The sequence below is a fragment of the Cyprinus carpio genome, chromosome B19 (genome assembly GCF_018340385.1).
Source record: "Cyprinus carpio isolate SPL01 chromosome B19, ASM1834038v1, whole genome shotgun sequence".
In the NCBI taxonomy this organism is placed as follows: domain Eukaryota; kingdom Metazoa; phylum Chordata; class Actinopteri; order Cypriniformes; family Cyprinidae; genus Cyprinus; species Cyprinus carpio.
The window spans coordinates 14,643,505-14,664,391 of record NC_056615.1 but is presented as its reverse complement, the minus strand read 5'-3'; the positions used below and the strand labels follow the sequence as shown (position 1 = coordinate 14,664,391).

The 20,887-nt window shown below is 36.1% G+C and overlaps 1 pseudogene; it reads right to left on the bottom strand.

Annotated features, from left to right (window-relative positions):
* The window catches only part of LOC109111201, a 57,179-nt pseudogene that overhangs the window by 30,124 nt on the left and 6,168 nt on the right, over nucleotides 1–20,887 (bottom strand).

Here is a 20,887-nt window from a genome sequence, read left to right as displayed (position 1 = left end):
CAAATGAAGTTATTTTGAAGAATTTTGAAGAACCCAACAGTTTGGCCCCCCATTGACTTCCATAGTAGGGAAAGAAATACTATAGAAGTCAATGGGGTCCTTCAACTGTTTGATTACCAGCATTCTTCAAAATATCCTCTTTTATGTTCAACATAAGAAAGAAACTTATACAGGTTTGGAACGACATGATTGTGAGTAAATGATGGCAAAATTTTCATGTTTGGGTTAACTATCCCTTTAATATTGAAACAAAATATAAAAATAAACTAAATAATAAATATTATTAAATAATAAATAGATAAAATACTCCATTATAACATAGAAATCATCTGTGTTACGCATCACTTTCTCACCCCTTTAACCTCCGGGACTTGTCCGCTGTAGTCGAAGAAGATGTTGGAGTCCTCAGCTAAAGCTCTTTCCATCGCACAAATACTGCAGGCGAATAAGATGAGGAACTTCTCCGAGTGCAAAACCTGCTGTTACTCTTCCTCCGTCAGCTCCCGCGGGTGGCCTGATACACACACAAGACAAAACACAACAAAATGAAGATGTAAACACAGCTGCCAAGTAAATAAACACAGAACAGGCCATACGTTTTAATACACAAACACACAAAAGCACATGTCTCGGCCGCAAAGATGGGCTATGTGTTTATACCTACCACTTACATACAATAACACTAAGAAACGGATTTAACCACAGACAAAATCATGACCGTATGGCATAACGACGAACAGTAACTGTACAAACTGAACCTAAACAAACTCGCCCGCATTCTTTTTCCTGACTCCCAACAAGCCTTAAAGGTAGTTAAGCCAATTAGAAAGGAGATATGGGCGTAAAAATGACAAACAAACAATAAATGAATAAGCAAATACATTAGTGAACAGACACAACGCTCTTAGTTTCTCTCTCCATAATGACAACACGCCCAGTTTTTTTCCTCCGTTTTTGATGTTATTGCGTTTTTCCATTTTCTCCCAGACTATTAGGGGCCCGTCCCTTTGATCTGAGCCCACTTGATTTGCGTTCCTTTTTTGATGACTCATAAGGAAGACAAAAGCGTGATCAAAGTCAGCGTGGAGTCAAAGCCCTCGTGTGCTTTCACAGTCTGCCTCTGTGCGGCCTCTCTCTAGTTATTTACCCTGTACACTTACACAAAGAATGCACTCTCCGCTTGCTTTGAAGTCCACTTGCTGGGGTCTAGTGACATTAAAGTTCGATCAGGCCTGACCCAGAATGCCGCGGCCCGATAAGCCCAGCCCCTGGCCGGCGAGAATGCCATCTGATACGGCTGCAAGGGTCACACGCGAGTAGCCACTCAATGCTCTGTTGATCCTGTTTGGTGACTTTGGGAATTTTGACGTGTGCGAGGCCCAAACACAAACTACTAAAGGAGCACAGGTAGGAAAATTTTATTTGTACAGTAGCGGAAATGTAGTTTTAAATGCTGACTGTACTGTAATTGTAAGATAGACACATTATTACACTGGCAGAAGGTTTTACGTTGCATTACTTGCATAACAGCACAAGCTGTAAATCACACAGCAAATTATTAGAGGTGCTACGTCATGTTAATAAACCACTCAATGTCATGTCACTCCACCCATGGCTTATTAACCACTAACGGGATGCATTTCCCTTTGAAACATCAAAAGAAGGCGACAATAAAATCCCAACACAGAAGGGATTGCCCTTGTGGAACAGCCTCATTGAATGCCATTTTAGTGAGTGTGGGTAATTTATTTACAGATCTGTTATGGTTTCTATTAGTACTTATGGAACATGTGTGCAGAACATGCACCTCAATGTCAGGCTTTACTGTAAAGAGACGTCTCTCTCGTTGAGTCTGAACTAAGCAGATGTTGTTCCGTATAACATCCAACATACAGAAGTCAAATGTGCTAAATTTGAGCCAGGTGGAGGCAGTTGGTGTAGAGAATATGTTTTTTTACAGAGCAAAACCTTTGGAATACCTTCACACACACATTTGCTATCTAAAATGGGATATGTCATAGACTTATATCATTTTTAAAGATTTTTTTAGAACAATCCTTTTAAATACAACAGACTAATTTTAACACAATAATAAAATAAAAAAGACCTAATTTAGAATATTTTTAAACAATATAATATATATCTCTAGTGTATTATGTTGTAGCATTAGAGCACAAAATACAGTGCTTTCTGATAATATACTATACTATACTATACTGTACTGTACTTTTCTATACTATACCGTGTATAATATAATATAATATAATATAATATAATATAATATTTGATAGTTAAGGCATGTTGCAGCATAAGGGCATATAATAAAATAAAATAATAAAATAAAATAAAAAATATAATAATATAATGCATTAATACTTGTAATGGTTTTATTAATATGAATAATTTAAAATTATATAAACCATAACAAATGAATAAATAATAATAATAATAATAATTATTATTATTATTATTAAAAACCATTTGGCTTATGTAAGTATCATTTCTGTCTTTATATAATTTCCCCTGGATATTCTCAAAGGCAGGTTATGTTAGAGTTAGCTCTTACCTTCCTTTGTGTCCTTGCTTTCTTCCTCCTCCTGCAGGTCATTTTCAGGGCCAGCTTTCATTTCTGTGACATCTTCATCCTCCTCTTCATCTTCTGAAAGAACACACAAAAGGTCATGTTCAGCTTTTGTTTTGTGACACCTGCCAAACTTCACTGCCTCCCTGTGACCCACCCAGAGACCCAGACTCTTCCATAATAATAGCTTACAGATCTTCTGTACCTGACATCCAGACTCATTTCACAATCAGACTCTTTACTAATCAGACGCGCTCAACTCAATGCCTTGTTTTGGATCAACACGGCCTGTTGTTTTTTCGGTTCGATGTGGATTTACACAGCTGCATTTTCACAACCGTGAGCTCTAGAGAAACAACACACTCAGTTAAAAAAAACTTCCTTCAGGTCCCAAAGAACATATGTGCTACACGTGTGCATGCGTTTGTGTGAGTTTATGAATCCAGAGATCCGCTCATGAACAGAGGCACAGATACCCCACAGGAAGCGGAGCGGGTGAGTGGCGTGGCCTCTTTCTGCACTCGATCAACCCTTCCCCTAAAACCCCCCAACCGCCTGCCCTGGGGCCCCCAGGCCCTGAAGACTCACTCCTTAATTAACCTAGTCACCCCAGTCAAAGACCCAGCCTCGCACGACCCTCTTTCAGCCACCTGCTATGCCGTCCGAAGCACTGGGCATAGGCTTCTCCATTACCCTGCCCCATGCCTGCAGATGACAAGAAGGATGACGCTTAACACCCTCACAGGCACCTGTAGACGGGGCACACACAGTCAGGCTAGCATACACACAGAGCTCTGTGGGATTGTTTTCTTGTTGAACCCCAGTGGCAGAGGTTAATTATCCAGGGTCGAGCTGACAGTGGGTGCCCAGTCTACAGAAGGAAGTGATCCCATCATGCCAGACGTGTTGCAGCTGACTCTCTTAACACCAGTGTATTTGTGTTCACACCAGTTAAGGAGGAAACAAGGGCCTGGAGGCATGCTTAACAATGATTTATACTTTGCAAGAATGCAGTCTCTTACATTGTTGTGAATTATGCTGTCGTATGACAGATTTGCCCCCTTTATTGGGGTTTAATCTTAAACAATAATGTTTTTTCCTATATCCAGTGGGGTTTAAAAATAGGGCTCTGAAGGAAAAATTGCATTATTTTTTTTCCATTGTGAAAGCAACTTAGCAATAACTATTCTACTATTCTATACCATGATATTCTATACTATAAAATAATATAAAACTAATAATATAATATAATATTTGATAGTTAAGGCATGTTGCAGCATTAGGGCATAAAAACAGTGCTTTCTAATAAGAAAATATAAGAAAATAAAATAAAAAATATAATAATATAATGTAGTAATACTTGTCATGGTTTTATTAATATGAATAATTTAAAATGATATAATAATAATGTTACTTGAGAACCAAATCAACATACTGGAGACTGGAGTAATGGAAATTGTTGAATAAAGTCCTTTTTTTTGTGCACAAAAAGTATTCTCATAGCTTCATAAAATTAAGGTTGAACCATTGATGTCACATGGACTTTTATCGATGTCCTTACTACGTTTCTGGGCGTTGAACGTAGTAGTTGCATTGCTGTCTATGCAGGGTCAGAAAGCTCTCAGATTTCATCAAAAATAATTTGTGTTCCTAAGATGAATGAAGATCTTACAGGTTTGGAACGACATGAGGGTGAGTAATTAATGCTAATTAATGCTTAAGTAATTAATGAGTTATTAAACTATCCCTTTAATTGACATTCCACTAAGCTCTGCCTCAATTTTTTTTGATAATCTTGAATAACTTATATTTGTGTTTATTGCTTTATTGCAGTATTATTGGATAATTTTTGTAAACTTGCCTTTTTGGATATTTTTTTGTAAAGTTTGTCTATAGTTTTACATTTTAAAAAAAAGGAGCGAATGACAACAGTTGCTAATTTGTCAGTAACGTTTTTAAGGCAGAGCTTAAAGTGGAGGTGTTTTCTGAAACAAACAAAAGTGTACTTCGCTTCTTTTTATTTGCATAAAATTGAATATGATGTCCACCTTGACTAGGCAAACAAAGTTCATTTACTCACTCTTAAAATACAAATACTATTTTGGTTTGAATCAAATGTGCATAGAATGATAATTGAATGCTTTGTGTTAATACAGTATGTACACACTGTGAGTTAAATCCATGGCATATGAGCATAAGCACTGAGACAATTGATTCCCCAGAGGTTGAATGTGGATCACTGATGTGAGCTGAGTCTGGCCCGGAGCAAGTGTGGTTTAGCTGCTGAATACGACTGAGTTTCTGAGCCAGAGACCAGCGGGGAATAGAGGAGTCCTTAGACCCAGACAGGCAGCCAGCCAGCCCAGGCTGACTACACCACCATGGACTTCTCTGGCCTTGTTTCTCTTTCTCTCTCATCTGTTTTTGCCCAGAAAGGAAAAAAGGACCCTGCCATTCATTTTTAGTTTGTTCTTTTTCTATGGGGCCTGACAGAAAATTGCACAGGCAAAGAACGGGACACCTCTTGCATACCAGAAGACCCACATGCTAGACAGACTATGTCAGACGGTTTTGGATTGGGATGTCCAAGTCTGGAGGAGGATGTGACCTGATATGACCAGGTCTAGAATAAAGTCACTCGCACTGAGCCGCGTTGAGCACACAGACGGGGGACAAAAGGTTAAAAAGTCAAAAGGTTCGCAAACAATGTTCAAGAGGTTTGCAATATATCTGCAAAACCCTGTGGCTTTTTGGTCAAAGCATGTTTTCATGACATCCCATATTGCTAAGAAAAACATCAGCACTGTGGGCCAAAATTCAGTGAGGGAACTTTCAAGACAATTTGTAAATTAAACTATGCCCTTAAATCCATTTATAATGTATCTGACCTTCTTATCCCAGTCAGAATGTTTATTTGCGCTTCCCATGAGGTGACAGCAATCAACATAGCAACAAGGGATCGGGTAGAAGGCTTGAAAGCGAAGAAGAGATGGATAAACGAGACAGCTTTAGCACACTCTACCCTGGTGCTTAATATGGGTTCACTCGGTGGGAAGGAACATTATGAACCATCCACCCTGCTAGCCAAGTTGATGAAACTGAGGACCTGCCCTGGAAGGTAATGACACCCCCCCTCCCCATTTTACCTGCTTTCGATCTCTTCTCGGTTTCCTCAAGCTGCTCGAGCAATTCAAATCTACTGCTGCTAGACGTAATGACCAGCACAGCAGCAGCACTCTATCAAAACGGGACTTCTATCCTTAAAACCACAAGCTTATCTCAGGGTGTAGGACTCAAGACACCCAAGCTAATTAACTGCTTAATTAGGCAACAGAAATAGCTATTTGTGAAATGGCTGGGTGCAGGGTATGTGAAAGATTAGTTCTGGTTATCACATATTAGAGTAGTGGTGGAAGCGTTTGATTTGTTATGGAGGGTGCGAGAGCCAGTGCCTCTGAATGTGGTAAGGAGGATCTTAGCACTTCCCGCTCTAAAGACACTGCACGCGATATACCAGACACAAATGGTTCACAGATGGACGTGGTCATTGAAACATCAGTGCTGAAGGAGAATTACGGTGCACTTGTCAAGCTCACACTTCCATACAGTTTTCATGATGTTAAAGCATCTTAAACTAGTTTACTTGAGATCAGTAATCTTTCTAGACCCAGCAGTTCTAAACTTTTTTGACTTCAAGGCCCCCTAAATACTATATTATCCGAACTATAACTATACTATATGAACAATAACGAACTATAACTATACTAATATATATATATGATTCCATTTCATGTTACATTTGATTTTTTTTAAAACATAACCAAATTAGATCATTTTAAAATGTTTGCAAATGTTTGTTAAACAATTAGGTAATTAGATTAATTAAGAATATTAAATATTAATATTAAATTATGAATATATCAATATAAATTACAGTAATTACATTACTCCATTTAAGTATATGAATTATATGTTATATTGTTATATTAATTACTTATTAATTACAATATTAATAATAACATATAATTTTAAGTTATCCTGAGGCCGCCTTGGAAGTTTGCTAAGGCCCCCTAGTGAGCCCTGGCCCCCCGGTTAAGAACTTCTGTCCTAAACTTGAAGAGAAATGTTTTCAATAAAATTCATAAATACATCTCTGTAGCACTTTTAATAACTTTCTGACATAAGTGAAATAATAAAATATTCATGATTAATCTTATGATTTCTATCTGAAAACAGTAAACGTTAGAAAACCTTAAAATACAATAAACTATAATAAAAATTATTTAATAAAAAAATCTTTTGTTTATTTTTTACAGACTCCCTCAATTATCGCCACACAGAAGAGTTTAGAGCACCTTCACAACAGGCACATATAAAAGACTATGGTGGTAACAAAATGCCGCCAAAAGTGAGATAAGATGCCATCGATTAAATGGAAGGAGGATGCGACCCAGTCTTTCATCCAGCATTTTATTGAACCAAGCTGCACTGCTCCAGGCCTCTGGATTGGGATATGGAGCTGATTAGACAATCAAAAAATCCCCTCATCTGACAAGTGGGGATTTTTTTCTGTCAGTGAGGGGGTGGAGGGTGTTTGTTTTCCTTAGGGCCTCTGAAACACAGAGAGAAATTGAACTGAAGGGCCGTGGGTATTTTCATTTGGGGCATGAGACACATAGAGAGGACACCCCTACTGCCCACCATATTGACACTCTGACATGCAAGAATATAAGACACACTTTCAGGCCTACATACATACATGTGTCCTCCTTTTTTAAGAAGAAGTACAAACAGACATACCCAAATTAGGCTTCAGAAGTTGGGTGTCAAGCAGCCTACAGACCACAACAGAGGCAGAGCACTGAGGAGGCGGCAACAGGAACATGAAAGAGGCCTGTAATGTGGAACTGGCACGACAAACTACTGTAAGCATGAGACAAACACTATCTATCTGTTGCACTCCTAAATGGCACATCAGCCAGAAACATGTCCTTCAAGTCACATCCTTACACACTAATGGACCTCAGTCAGGGCAGACTGAATATGACACAAACGAGTCCCTTTAATATGTGCACTATAACCTTTCATAAACCTGCTGAAAAAAAAGTACTTCATGTGAATTAGCTGGTCTTAGAGGGTTTAAGTTGGTCTATCTGATCTCCGAGCCTGACAATTTGCACTTGTCAGGCCCAAAACCCCTCTAAACACCAGGAGACCACCTAAAACTAGCAAACAGGCTTAAAATGGTTTTATTTTGCATCTAATTTTCAAAAACATGTTTTCTGGATTTTTCAACCAATAGAAATTTAGTTGGAAACAGATATAATACTAGTTGGATTCAAGTCGCCTAACAGCAACAACTGTTATCTAAAATTCTAAATCATCTTAAGTGGCTTGCTGTCTCTGCATACTGTATTAAGCAAGTCAAAAGAAAATATTATAATCTTCACAAAATTACACACTTCAGCTTTAGTAACTAACTATGCCTAGCAAAAGCCATGGGATCAATTCTTCTGTAAAACACAAAACTGATAAAATGTGCTTTGACATGCATAAACATGAAGGCAAACGTCGAAAATTGAACATGTAAGTATTAAAATAGCAACAGGAAAATAATTCACATTAAACTGTACAAAGCCATGATGATAGATTCCGCACACGCTGCAGTCTGCAAACTGTGACCCATCCAGCCAACAAAAGCTCTTCTCTTTCCTTTCCCCATCTCTCTCATTCAGACCCACACAGAGAGTGTCAGACTGTCTTGTGGAATCAGATGGGAAAAAGCTGTGGAGAGAGTACTTGTACTCCTGGCTACTTGCTCATCAAACACACAGAGCACAGGCCAGAGTGGAGTCAGGTCCTTGAGCTGACACTCTTCACGGCCTCCTGCAGCTGTGTGAAAGCCCATGGCTGTGGAGACAGTGTTTGCATTTTATAACTAACCACACGAATGGGCAACAAACCAGCAATGCCATTTCCACCCCTGCAGCTACAATTCAGAGAGAAAAAAAATTAATTATTTAGAGTCTAAATAAAAATTACTTACAAAATGGAAAAAGTTCCATTTAAAAAATATAATTACTATAAAATAATTGTATGTATTATTTTATATTTGATATTTAATCTGGATCTATCTGGATTTTTTCAGGGTTAGCAATATATATATATATATATATATATATATATATATATATATATATATATATATATATATATATATATATATATGTATATAAAAAGTTTAAATATTATTTATTTACATCTCTCTCTTTCTCTCTATACACACATATATATATACCCCATACATACCATTTTTTCTAGAAACATTGCATAGCATTTTTTACAATTCTGAACATTCTCTACTATAACACACTTTTTTCCCCACACTGTACTATAATTTGTCCCTCATTTACACTAAATTATGTGCACTGCTAGTTAGTTGCTAACTGTATTTCACTGGTTCAGTACATGTGCAAAATTATAATAATAATAATAATTTTGAATCTAATCTAATAATAATGACTCAAACATCAGAGAAAAATAGATGAATGACTCAATAGCTCGATGACAAATGGTAAAGACAACGCTAAAATGCTCTGAATGCAGCTCATCAAACCATACACATAAATCATAGCAGCCCTTATCTTTCTTTCTTCTCCTCTTCTGAAGCCCTTTCTGAGTCTCTTCAAAGTTTGCTGTTGTGGCAAATAATGCTTTGACTCTTTACTGGAAAAGCAACTTCACATTTGGGCTCGGCCTTTTGTTGGCCTTCCTCATCATTCTCATTTGTCATCATTATGACATCATCATGACAAACGGCTGAGATTGATCATGAAGTGCTTTTTAGAGTACCGCTATCTTCTAGCCCAAGGCCACGCAGCACAGACCTGCCTTCCCCTCAGAGAGTGAGACAGCACTCTGGGGTCTGGAAATGTTCAGAGTCGGGAGAGATAAAGAAAGTGCACACTTTGAACAGATATCTTCTCTAAAGCGCTGCTAACGTGCACAGGAAATGTTTTAGATTGGAGATTTTCAAGCCTTGTCAGATTGGACTGAATATTTAAAATAATGTGTTGGGGAAGTTACCACCTCCTTACATTTCTTACAGTTTCAGAGATTGTGTTACACTATTGTGTTATAATTCCCACTATGGCTTCATTTTATTGTGTGTATCTAATGATATGATTATTTATTACCATTAAATAAAATACAATTTAAAAGCCATTTGGCAATTGGTCCTTTATGTATCTAACTGCAACATCCCCTGTATTATGCCAAAAATGAATTTTGATGTCACAGATCAAAAGAGAGTACATTAAACAGTATCTCAATGCAAACATAATGTGTAAATAATTATATAGTTCATTGTATAAAATTGCCTAATTTAGAGAGAAATAATAAAAAATAAAAAATTTGAAAATATAAATATTTTACTTGATTTATTTGCAGTCCTTTGACAGTAAAACAATATTAAAATACATACTACTGTACATTTTTAAATCCAACTTTCGTCATATTTTGACAAAATGCACTGAAATTGAAACTTAGCTCATTGTATAAAAAGACATTTCAAACCATTAATTTAAGCAACAAGAAAGAACTAAATACTGTTTTAGACTGACACGGTCAAGGTTCCAGATTAAACTAACTAGTCTGGCTGTAGTTGATTGCCTTTGATTCAGTATTTAAAAAAGAAATATTGTACATACTACTGTACATATTTTAGATTGTACTTAAACTCATTCTACTTATTCTACTTTCTATATATTTATTGGATAAAATGACTCTGTGGAATTTAAAAAACATTATTTCTACAGAAATGATTTAAATTGTACTTGTTTTTTGATAGTAAAACAGAATAGTAAAATACATACAGTACTGTTGTACATCAGTTATTTCACCTAGTGTTAGGATGCAAAACGAGAAGTAGTAAATAGCTATTAACTAGGAAATGCCTTCTGATTACTAGAACAGAACAGAACATGATACTTAGCTCATTGTTAAAAAACAAAACAAAAAACATTTTAAACCATAAACCACTAATTCAAACAATAAGAAAGAAACTCGATACTATTTTAGACCGACACAGACAGGGTTGCATTAACTATCCGACCAAACTAAACAAACTAGTTTGGCTATAGCTGATTGCCTGAAAGTTTTTAACAAAACATTTATTTTATTCAATCTCTAAGCCCTACAAGCCAAAGTAATTGTGAAACAATGCTACATATAAAATTGCTCTATTATCTCTCAAAGTCTTTTAGTTTGTATAAAAATCCCTAACAATTCAATTCTACATGGGACATGAAATGAATCCCTTACAGCATCTCAGACTGACCTTAATCACAAGCTCTAATGAAAATGATTAGTTCCTCCTTTCACTGAGCGTCTACTGTTCCAGATCCTATATTTCTGACCTACCAAGACTCTGGTCTGGTAATGAACCTACATTATGCAACGGGTCTCTGGCCCGCAAATGTGGTGCCAGTGAAGCTGGCCTGCTCCCAGAACCACATCTTTAAGGGAGTCATCATGCCACGCCATGCACAGACTGGCCACAGAGCATGATTAAACCTCATGACTTCAAACTTTCCAAACCCTAGCCTGTCAAAATGAGCAACTCAACCCAGGCAATGAGCTAAACTCACTTTTCAACAAGTCACAAAACAAAGATGGCATATTGGCTTAAATTCTGTGATCTCAAGATTTATTTATGTGCTTAGCGAAATTTGTCTTAAATAAGTCATGTTTTTATTCAGAATTAAAAACAAAAAATGTATCACTAGACCTTGATGATAAAATAAACCAGTTGCGATCATTCAGCAGCAAAATCTATTACAATTTGTACGTTTACAATACATGAGAAATAGCCCAGAATTAAATTATTGAATACATTATATCATGGAAGTTTCTTAAGTACACAATTCATGGCTTTTCACTTCAGAAGAAGTCTGAAAGTTTCTGCAGTTTCAATGACGTTGGTGTGCTAAGAGTGCCCCCTAATGTCCCGTGTAGTGCATAACCAAAACAACTCCTTCAATCAGCACACAAATAATTACTGCTTTTAATTTGTAACTTAAAACTGCATTAAATATAATATTATTTTCTTATAAATACTCTTAGTATTTTTATATATTTAAACTTTCTTTAGCTAAAATCATTAAAAATGTCCCTGCTTAATCAGGATCAACATTAAAATTGTTGTAGTATATAAGTAGTATAAAATAATAATAAGTGTAGGATATATATATATATACACACACACACACACACCCACCCACCCACACACACGTATGTGAGTAGTATACACACACACATACACTCACACACGCACATATATACACATGCTAAACTGAAATATTTAATAGAAACCCTCTGTAGCAGCAATCCTACGACCACCCAGACCTATACACAACCTCACCTGATTTTACAACGATCTTAGAAGTTCCTGGGGAATATGGGACTTTCAACTTTTGTGTGCTACATGGAAAAATTGTTCAGAGGAATGAAACAGTATCCCATCTGATGTTCAACACACATCAGATGGCAAATATTATTATAGTGGCTCCATGGACAGGGGCCGATTTTTTGGCTGAGGTGGTTTCATGTATCTTATTATGTGGCGGTAAGAGAGGAAAATTGTAATCATCTGGGTCCAGATTGGCATGGTCCATCTACTGTGAAAGACACTGTATTGTCTGATATCAGATATATATATATATATATATATATATATATAATATATATATATATTTTTTTTTTTGACTGGCATCCGGCCTCGATCCAAACCATTCGGGCCTTTTTGGGCTTGAAACCAGAGTCAGATGATGGCAATGAATTCAAAGACTAAGCATTTCAGCACAGAGCAAAGGAAGAAAAGACAGACATCCCCTCTAATGCCACCAATTAATTTTGACATTGCAGATCAAGAGAGAGTAAATGTAACAGTATCTAAATGCGACATGACTCTCCCTGGGACAGAGATGGAGGGAAATAGCAACCACTGTTGTATGAGAGCGAATTTTGGCTAACCTTTAGTTCTGTGAACACTGACACCCTCGGCTTTTCTCATGTATAAAAGAGCTAAAACAACACGCCAGCATAAAGCGTTTCCATATGTGACCCATACGCCCTGCTCAACCCAGACTGAGGGCGAGCTGGTGCTGAATGGCAAAGCTATGGGCAAAAGCCTTGACCACAATCATCATGAGACCCTCTGTTTATGAGACGCCAACTGCAACACACTCAACAAGGCAAAACTGTTTGTGAAGGTGATATTAAATGCATGTGCCAGAAACAAAATATTTTTAAATGGTTTAAGTAGGCCCCCTTCAAGCAGCATTCACAGCAAATATAACTTGTGCCGCTCTTGAGAATGACCTGAAAAAAAACAAAAAAAACCGTATAATCTCACTTAGCCTGACTGTTAATAATCATAGCTGTGTCATCAAACATTATGATTATTTGGACGCTTGAGATATTCAGTGCTCAAACACTGACCCGAAAACTCAATTAATTAATTGAGTCAATATGTTTGGCTGGGATCAATTGACATTCACTGTTGTTTTCAACCGCTTTGTTACGGTGGTCTCTGCAAAGTCCCTGTAATGTCTTTCAGATTAGCAGTTCGTTAGAACTGCAATTAGGAACCATTACAGGACCACCACAAGTTTACCAAAAAAGTGACTGTAAAAAAGAGAATCACCACTTCCCACTGGAGACCCCCAGAGCTAATGGCCCTGAAAAATTCCAGCAAAAGAAGCCTAATGCGCACTCACACACACAAATGTACGTGCACACGTTAAATAAAGAAAGAGGGAGATTGTGAGAAACAAAATACCACATAATTTCCATGACCTTCTGAACTCTTCAACTTCCTTGAGATGGTTTCCAGGACGGGGTGACCAAGTGCAGTACAGAAATTACAAAATTCAGTATCGTAATGGTTGCAATAAAGTTCTAAATATTTGAATCAGCCTTGGGTCTCACCATCTTGCACAAGGGTCTTTGCACAGCTGAAATACTTGGACTTTTTGAACTACAGTGTTGAAACTATTCTTATCGGCTGATGCTAAGAACCGGTAGAGCCTGCTAAAGCTGTTTAAGTATTATGGTTTACCCGTAGATCCAAGCTCTGCTGATCTGGACCACACTTCATTGATAGGTCCACTTGCTCCATCAGAAAAGGTTTTTTTCTTTTTTCAGAAGACCTGATCTGAAAGCATTAAAAACCCACCGATTCAAAAATTCAATTACAAGTAATTATTTTTAAATACAATTTTATTATTTTGATTATACCAATATTTATTACAGATAAACCTACTGAATATGTATCTTTAATTGTGCATTATCATTTAATATAGTGTAATTTAATTTAATACAGAATAATTAAATTTTCTAAAACTAGTTACTTTACTCTGTACCACACATTACTGAAAAATTACTCGTAGTTCAATAAGGGAGTCAGTTTATAGCTCAGTAACAGCTTTAAATGATTCACTGACTGGCCTTGTGAGGCTGTTTTCATGTTTTATGAAAAAAAAAATACACGAGAAAAGAACAGTTAAAAAGAAACAATCATTTGTGCGCAAATGGCTCGTAGTGTTTTTGTTGTTGTAGGACACACTGGTGAACACACTTACAAGAATTTTATTTAATTTTTCCCTGGGAATTGTTAAGAATAAGCAAACAATGACAGAATTTTCATTTTTAGGTGAACTAAACCTTTGGATGAACAACTGTTTTCTACTCAAAACACAGTGACACAAAATCTAATGTGTTTTTTACAAACTGTTTTGACAGATTAACATTTAATCACTACTGCTCCACTCAAGGATACCAAATTTTCAGGGGTCACTTTCTCTAAAAACGCAAAGTATAAAACATTACGCCAACAATGGAAGGGCCAGAGGAAAGTATATAACTGGGAAGCCGACTTTCCCAGAACCCACTAAAGCACTGTCCAGTGAATGAGCCATGCCTTTGCAATGTTATCCACTCCCAGCAATCTTTAGGAATTACAAGCCTGTTCTTTCATACAAATTATGTTGCCAAGAGCCAACTGGAGCCTTGAATATGGAGCTCAGTGATTGGCGGGTAATTTGATTGAGTGAAGAACAATGTACACTTAGCTGAGACAGATCTCTGACCAACCAACAGACAAGAACCTGGACACATATCACACTACCCATATTCATGAGAGCAAAGCTGAGACGGAAGCGAACAGTTCATTAAATTAAATAATCCTAAACAGAGTCACACACATTTAGATTGATGTGAGACAAACTAAGGCTGGAGAGAACAGGCTTCTCAGCAGGGTTAAAAGTTCAGATGGGTCACAACCCCTAACTGACCAGTATCGCTGAGTCATGACAACATGTTACAAACATCCAGTACTGTTGCTTCACAATAATGTCATTTTAAGGTCTTTTACCTCTGATGGTGAGATCTGGAAGGCTTTTATACCACAAAAGAGCCACTGGCTTAGATGTTTGGCCTTCATTTCTGCCAACTTCTCCCAGACCACCAGCGGAAATCTTTATGGAAGCATATCTATCATGGGATCTGATACTGCTGGAAACAGGAGGGCTGAACCTGCACGTGACTAAACCTGCATCGAGGGCTAAATTGGGTACAACAAAACATCACAACCAGCTGATGAACAGAATGCACATGGCCAAATACTTTTTGGATCCATTAAGGAACTCTTCGACTGAGTGTGTTAAGCCAAAGGCATCAGATATTAGCCAAAGTAAAACCATGTACTTTAGTGAAAACAAGACCTTCTGACCTTGTGTACAATGGAATCTGCATGATTAGTGTCGTAAATTTGACTGAGAAGTGATAGACGTAGCATAGAATCCTGAACATTTCTCATCTCTTCTAAAGTTTGGGGTCAGTAATATGCGTGTGTGTTTGTGTGTGTGTGTGTGTGTGTGTGTGTGTGTGTGTGTGTGTGTGTGTGTGTTAAACTGATCAAAAGTGACAATAAAGACATTTCTATAAAAGCTTTTTTACAAAAGATTCTCTTTCAAATAAATGCTGTTCTTTTGACCATTAAAATCAAAAAATCCTGAACGGATTACGGTTTACACAAAAATATTAAGCAGCACAACTGTCAACATAGTAATAATGTAATAATAAGATACTGTATGTATGTATAATACAATCATAAGAAATGTTTAGAATATTAAAATGATTTCTGAAAGATCAAGTGACATTGAAGACTGGAATAATTGCTGCTGAAAATCCAGCTTTGCCATAACGGGAATAAATTACATTTTAAAATATAAAAAATAGAATCAAATAGAAAACATAATAGAATAGAAAACAGAAAAATACAAAATATACAATATTTTGTATCACTAATATTACTGTATTTTTCATCAAATAAATGGAGCATCGGTGAGCATAAGATATTTCTATCATAAAAAAGACTACTGACCCCAAATTTTAAAGTAGTTTCCAAATGAAAAAGGATCCTCAATACTACAGGAATTATATATAAATGAATCTTACAAACAATGCGTTTTAAAATACTGTATTTGTATAATTTGGTCACACTTTATTTTAAGGTACAATTCTCACTATTAAAAACCATTAACTATAACTATCAATAAACTCCTAATTTGCTGGATTAGGGATATAGAATATGGTTATGCAGAATATTATATGTGCTTTATAAGTGCTAATAAACAGCCAATATGTTAATAAAAGGCATCCAATAAGCAACTAGTTAATAGTGAGAAATGGTCCCTATACTAAAGTGTTACCTATAATTTTAAGGTTTATTTTATGAGTATGGACAAATGAGATCGACTACCACTTTCTACAAAAGAAATAGGAAAATAATTCTGTAAAAACTTTACAAGAAGGTCTCGTTAGTTTATTAACAGTGCATTATCCATTGTTCACAGATACAGAACTTTTGATCTTACAAATGTATTGACAGGGTTTCTGCAGGATTTTAAACTCAAATTACATTTTTTAAAGACCTTTTTGAAGACCTGCACAAATAAAATTAATACCATATGAGCAGGGTAGGGCAATGTCTATATTAACATATTAAACTGTGAAATGACTGTAAAAAGCATGTCTTCACAAAAACAAAAAGGTTTTATAAAATGATACACTTCACATTTCAGCCTTTAAACCATTTATAAGAAAATGGATGAGTCAAAAGTATTAATTATTATATTAATTTAAACAATTATTTTCATTAAATTATTATATTAATTAAATAACATAAATACATTTTACTGTTTAGATTTTTATAATGCATTATCTTCTTATCGATCCACTAGTTCACATTTACAGGTCTGTGTTTGCAGGGTAAAAACATGGGTCGATTTTCACATTGGTCTGAACAAAAACAACAGGAAAATACACATTCATTCTCTGCCAGCAGGTGGCGCTTTCGGAACGGCAGAAAACTAACTGAAAGAAAACTAACTAACAAAAGCAGTGCAGCACCTGACTTTGAAACTGCAGCCCTGCAGCGCTCATGTTTATTTAATTAAGACTTTCTTGTACAATTTAAGACTTTTTATGGCCTTAAATTTGAAAAACTTTTTAAGGACCCGCAGGAACCCTGATTAAAAATGTTTAGATTAACATTAATATTAATAAATCCTGTATAAGTAGTGTTAATTGTTAATGTTAACTAATGCTAAAAAAATAAACCATACTGTAAAGTGTTACCATTTTATGAAACATTCAACCATGCACATCTTTAACCATTGTAGAGGGCATACTCAGGTTAATTTGACCTTCATCAAACATGCTGGCTGCTGCTGGTACACGAGTCTCTGCAGGCACTGTGGCCTTCGTGACAGTGTTATAGTGCCGTCTCAGGGGGGCAAACACCTGGGCGGTTCTTGCATCCCCCAACTCAGAGAAAGAGAGAGAGAGAGGGTCAGAGAGAAAAAAAAGAAAGAAAAGGAAAAAAGGCATCTGTTTAGTTTCACCAATCAATGGACGAAACCTCTGCACCGGCCTGAACAAACACAGAACGCATGCTGTAGCAGGTGGTGGAAGGGCCTATTAAAACTTCCTCTCTTTCTCATGTGAGAGGTCTCACAGGGGCAGGGTCTCCCCTGGACAGACAACCTGTACTTACAGACAGCTGTGGGCTCAACCTGCATCTGTAGGCTGAGAGGAAAAAACAAATAAACTGTACAGAGTGCGATTGCTAAGGGCAACGGCCAATCAAAGGCCTGTCAGTGGTTGCACTTGCTGAATAAATGACCTGCCTTGACAGGAAATTCCACCAGCAATTTTAATTCTGATCAGGCTTCAAGGAAGTGGAAAGAATAAAAACACATCAGTTATAATGACAGGAAGTCTCCAATCACATGGCAAGCAGCTGTTGCCAGCGTAGGGATCAAGGAGCCATGAGAGGATGGAGGGATTCTGGTGTGAAATGCAGATGGAAAGAAGAAGATGAGATGGAGGGGAACAAGAGCAGCAAGGTAAAGCCTGCATTTCACAAAACACTTGTTTTTAGTGCACCGCTTGCAGGTTTAAAACCCAAATCAGAGGGAACCAAAGAGCAAAAGCTGTGCTTCACATCAAAACTACCAGCGATGTTATGCAAATATACCAAAAGCTGCTTGTTAGGGGGTCCCATCCATATGGAGATGTTTATGGTGCTTTTCAAACCATCTGCATTTTATACCAGGCCTGGCTCCCGAGTCTGGGGGATGCAATCAAATTAGCCAAGCTCTATGTGAGCTTCATTTTAACAAGGCTATAAATTTAAAAATGTAATTGAAATATGACACTTTAAATATGATTGGCTTCAGATATATGATTGAAGCCAATGGAGTACATTAGAGTACACTTGTGGAAGAGGGTGGCTCAGCGCTGACTGCTGTGTCGAGTTAACGATTGGAGAAGCCAAGAAGTCTTTGTGGTAGGAACCACACTTAAACTAATAAGGAGAAATATCCTGACATTATTCTTTTACAAACAAGCAGAAGTGGCTTTGATTAAGCACTTTCACATTTCATAAATCAATCAGCTCAAGGAGTTTTATTAATACTGTATCGTGTTACATGAACTACAGATTTACTATTTAACCATTTAAAGGAGTCATACTTCATACTTGAATTTCAACAAAAAGGAAGGCAGATGATGCTATTTCACTATATCTTTTTATTTTTAGAACTTCCAAGCTTTAACATGGGTTTCAGTGATGTTTTGAATATTGTTGTTTTGAATAACATTACCATGGTATTTACAGAAAACACCAGAAAAAAAATATATATATTCTGAATATATATCTTTCTGAATTTATATCTCTAACTGTATTAATTCTACTGGTTACTACTGCAAATGAAAAGTTTAATAAATTATTTGTTACATATTTTTTTTTCTTTTTTTTTTTTGGTGCAGCTATAATAAATTTAAAATAAAAAGTTAATACATTAGAGATACTTGAATATGCATCTAAAATATGAAAAAAATATATTATTATATATATATATATATATATATATATATATATATATATATATATATATATATATATATATATATATATAAAGAGAGAGAGAGAGAGAGAGAGAGAGTTATTATGATTATTATTATTATTATTATTATTATTATTATTATTATTATTATTATTTATATACGAACAAAATGCTTGCAGGGCTAGTAAAAAATAGACAGTTCACTTACAAATTATCATTCTTTCAAAATAAGATATTTTGATAATCTTTTTTTTTTTTTTTTTTTTTTGGTCCACACAATTAAAATTAATGGTAACCAAAACTGTTTGGTTACCAATATTCTTCAAAATATTATCAAAATCTTCTTTTGTGTTCCAGAAAAAAGAGAGCCAGGTCTGGAACAACTTAATTGTGAATAAATGATGACAGAACTTATTTGTGTGAATTCTCCCAAGTTATTACTATTTACTTGTATATGGATTAAGAAATTGGTCTACAAAGGATTCATCTACAACATTCAATCTTTTGAAAGGTCATGCACACCTGAACTGATAGTGGACCCAATAATCTCAACAGAATGGCAAAGGTAAACTGGTAGCCCTCCACAGAAATGCAGGCACAACTCCAAGTGATGTTCTGATGATAGAAGCCATCTTGAATTACCCGTCTGCATCCACTTAAAGCCTGACTCAATGCCGTTACTGTTCTGCCATTTCAAGCAGAGCCACTGATGGGCAGGCATCTCTTTTCAAAAACGCCGTCCCCCCAGCTCCCCTCTCAGGAAATGGAGGCTGTGGCTGGTCAAATGAATCTTAATCTGCACAGGTTTGAAGCTCTTCAACAGAACCAGACAGTCAGAATGACAGCCCACCTGACAGCGATGAAAATCAAAGCTCTTCACCGAGCAGCCCGTTTCAATTTCAGAGCTTGTCCTGAGCTGTTTTACCATGAAATCCCAAATTGCCTGTTTTGATTAAATACAGATAAAACTACATAAATAAGTTATTGTAGATCTTAACAGCGGTTGACAAGGTGAATACATGAACATTTGTAATTAAATGTCTGATTTTGCGCTATATAAATATCACTTCACACAACAGGCAACTAGTAGGCTACAGTATAAAACACCAGGAAAATATATTTAAATTAAATTTATTTTTAATTGAATTAAGCATAGGTTATGACCTCACATCGTAGTTGGCCGGAAAACTTAAATTGATTAATAGCATTATTTTTCTCTCCACAGTTCATGTGGTTATAGTTCAGAGTTGGCGAATAACTAACTGGAAGCAATGCTACTTACTATTTTTCATCAGCATGACAATAGCTCAGCTCTTTCCAAAATAACACAGTTTTTCCAGTAACAATCTAGTTCCAAATGAGCAGTGATGTAGCATGACAAAGTGGTGTTTTTAAAGTACAGTATGTCACATTTTATTGTACATGCAGCTTTACAGCTGAACAAACTTGAATCACACAGGCACTCCTAAACTGATTCCTTTCAGTGAATCAGTTCTTTGGAAGAGTCATATAAATTAATTCATTCAAAAATGATTTGCAGGTTAATTCGAGTCATCTTTTTGTAGGGATTTTTAAAATGCTGCTGTTTATCATTAGGTGGACTCAGTAATACAAATGTTTCTATTTTTATTGGTTTCATTTAGTGTAAATTATTTAACAGATCTTTGTTGAATTAATCAAATGATTGGCATTAATGGAATAATTCAACACTTTCTCTACCAGTAATTAAATATAGACTCTGCTTCCTTAAATAGTTTCAATGTAATTAGTAATTTTTGTTTGTAGTTGCCAGTGTAGCTACTTTATCACAAGTTTAGCTTAAAGGGATATTATC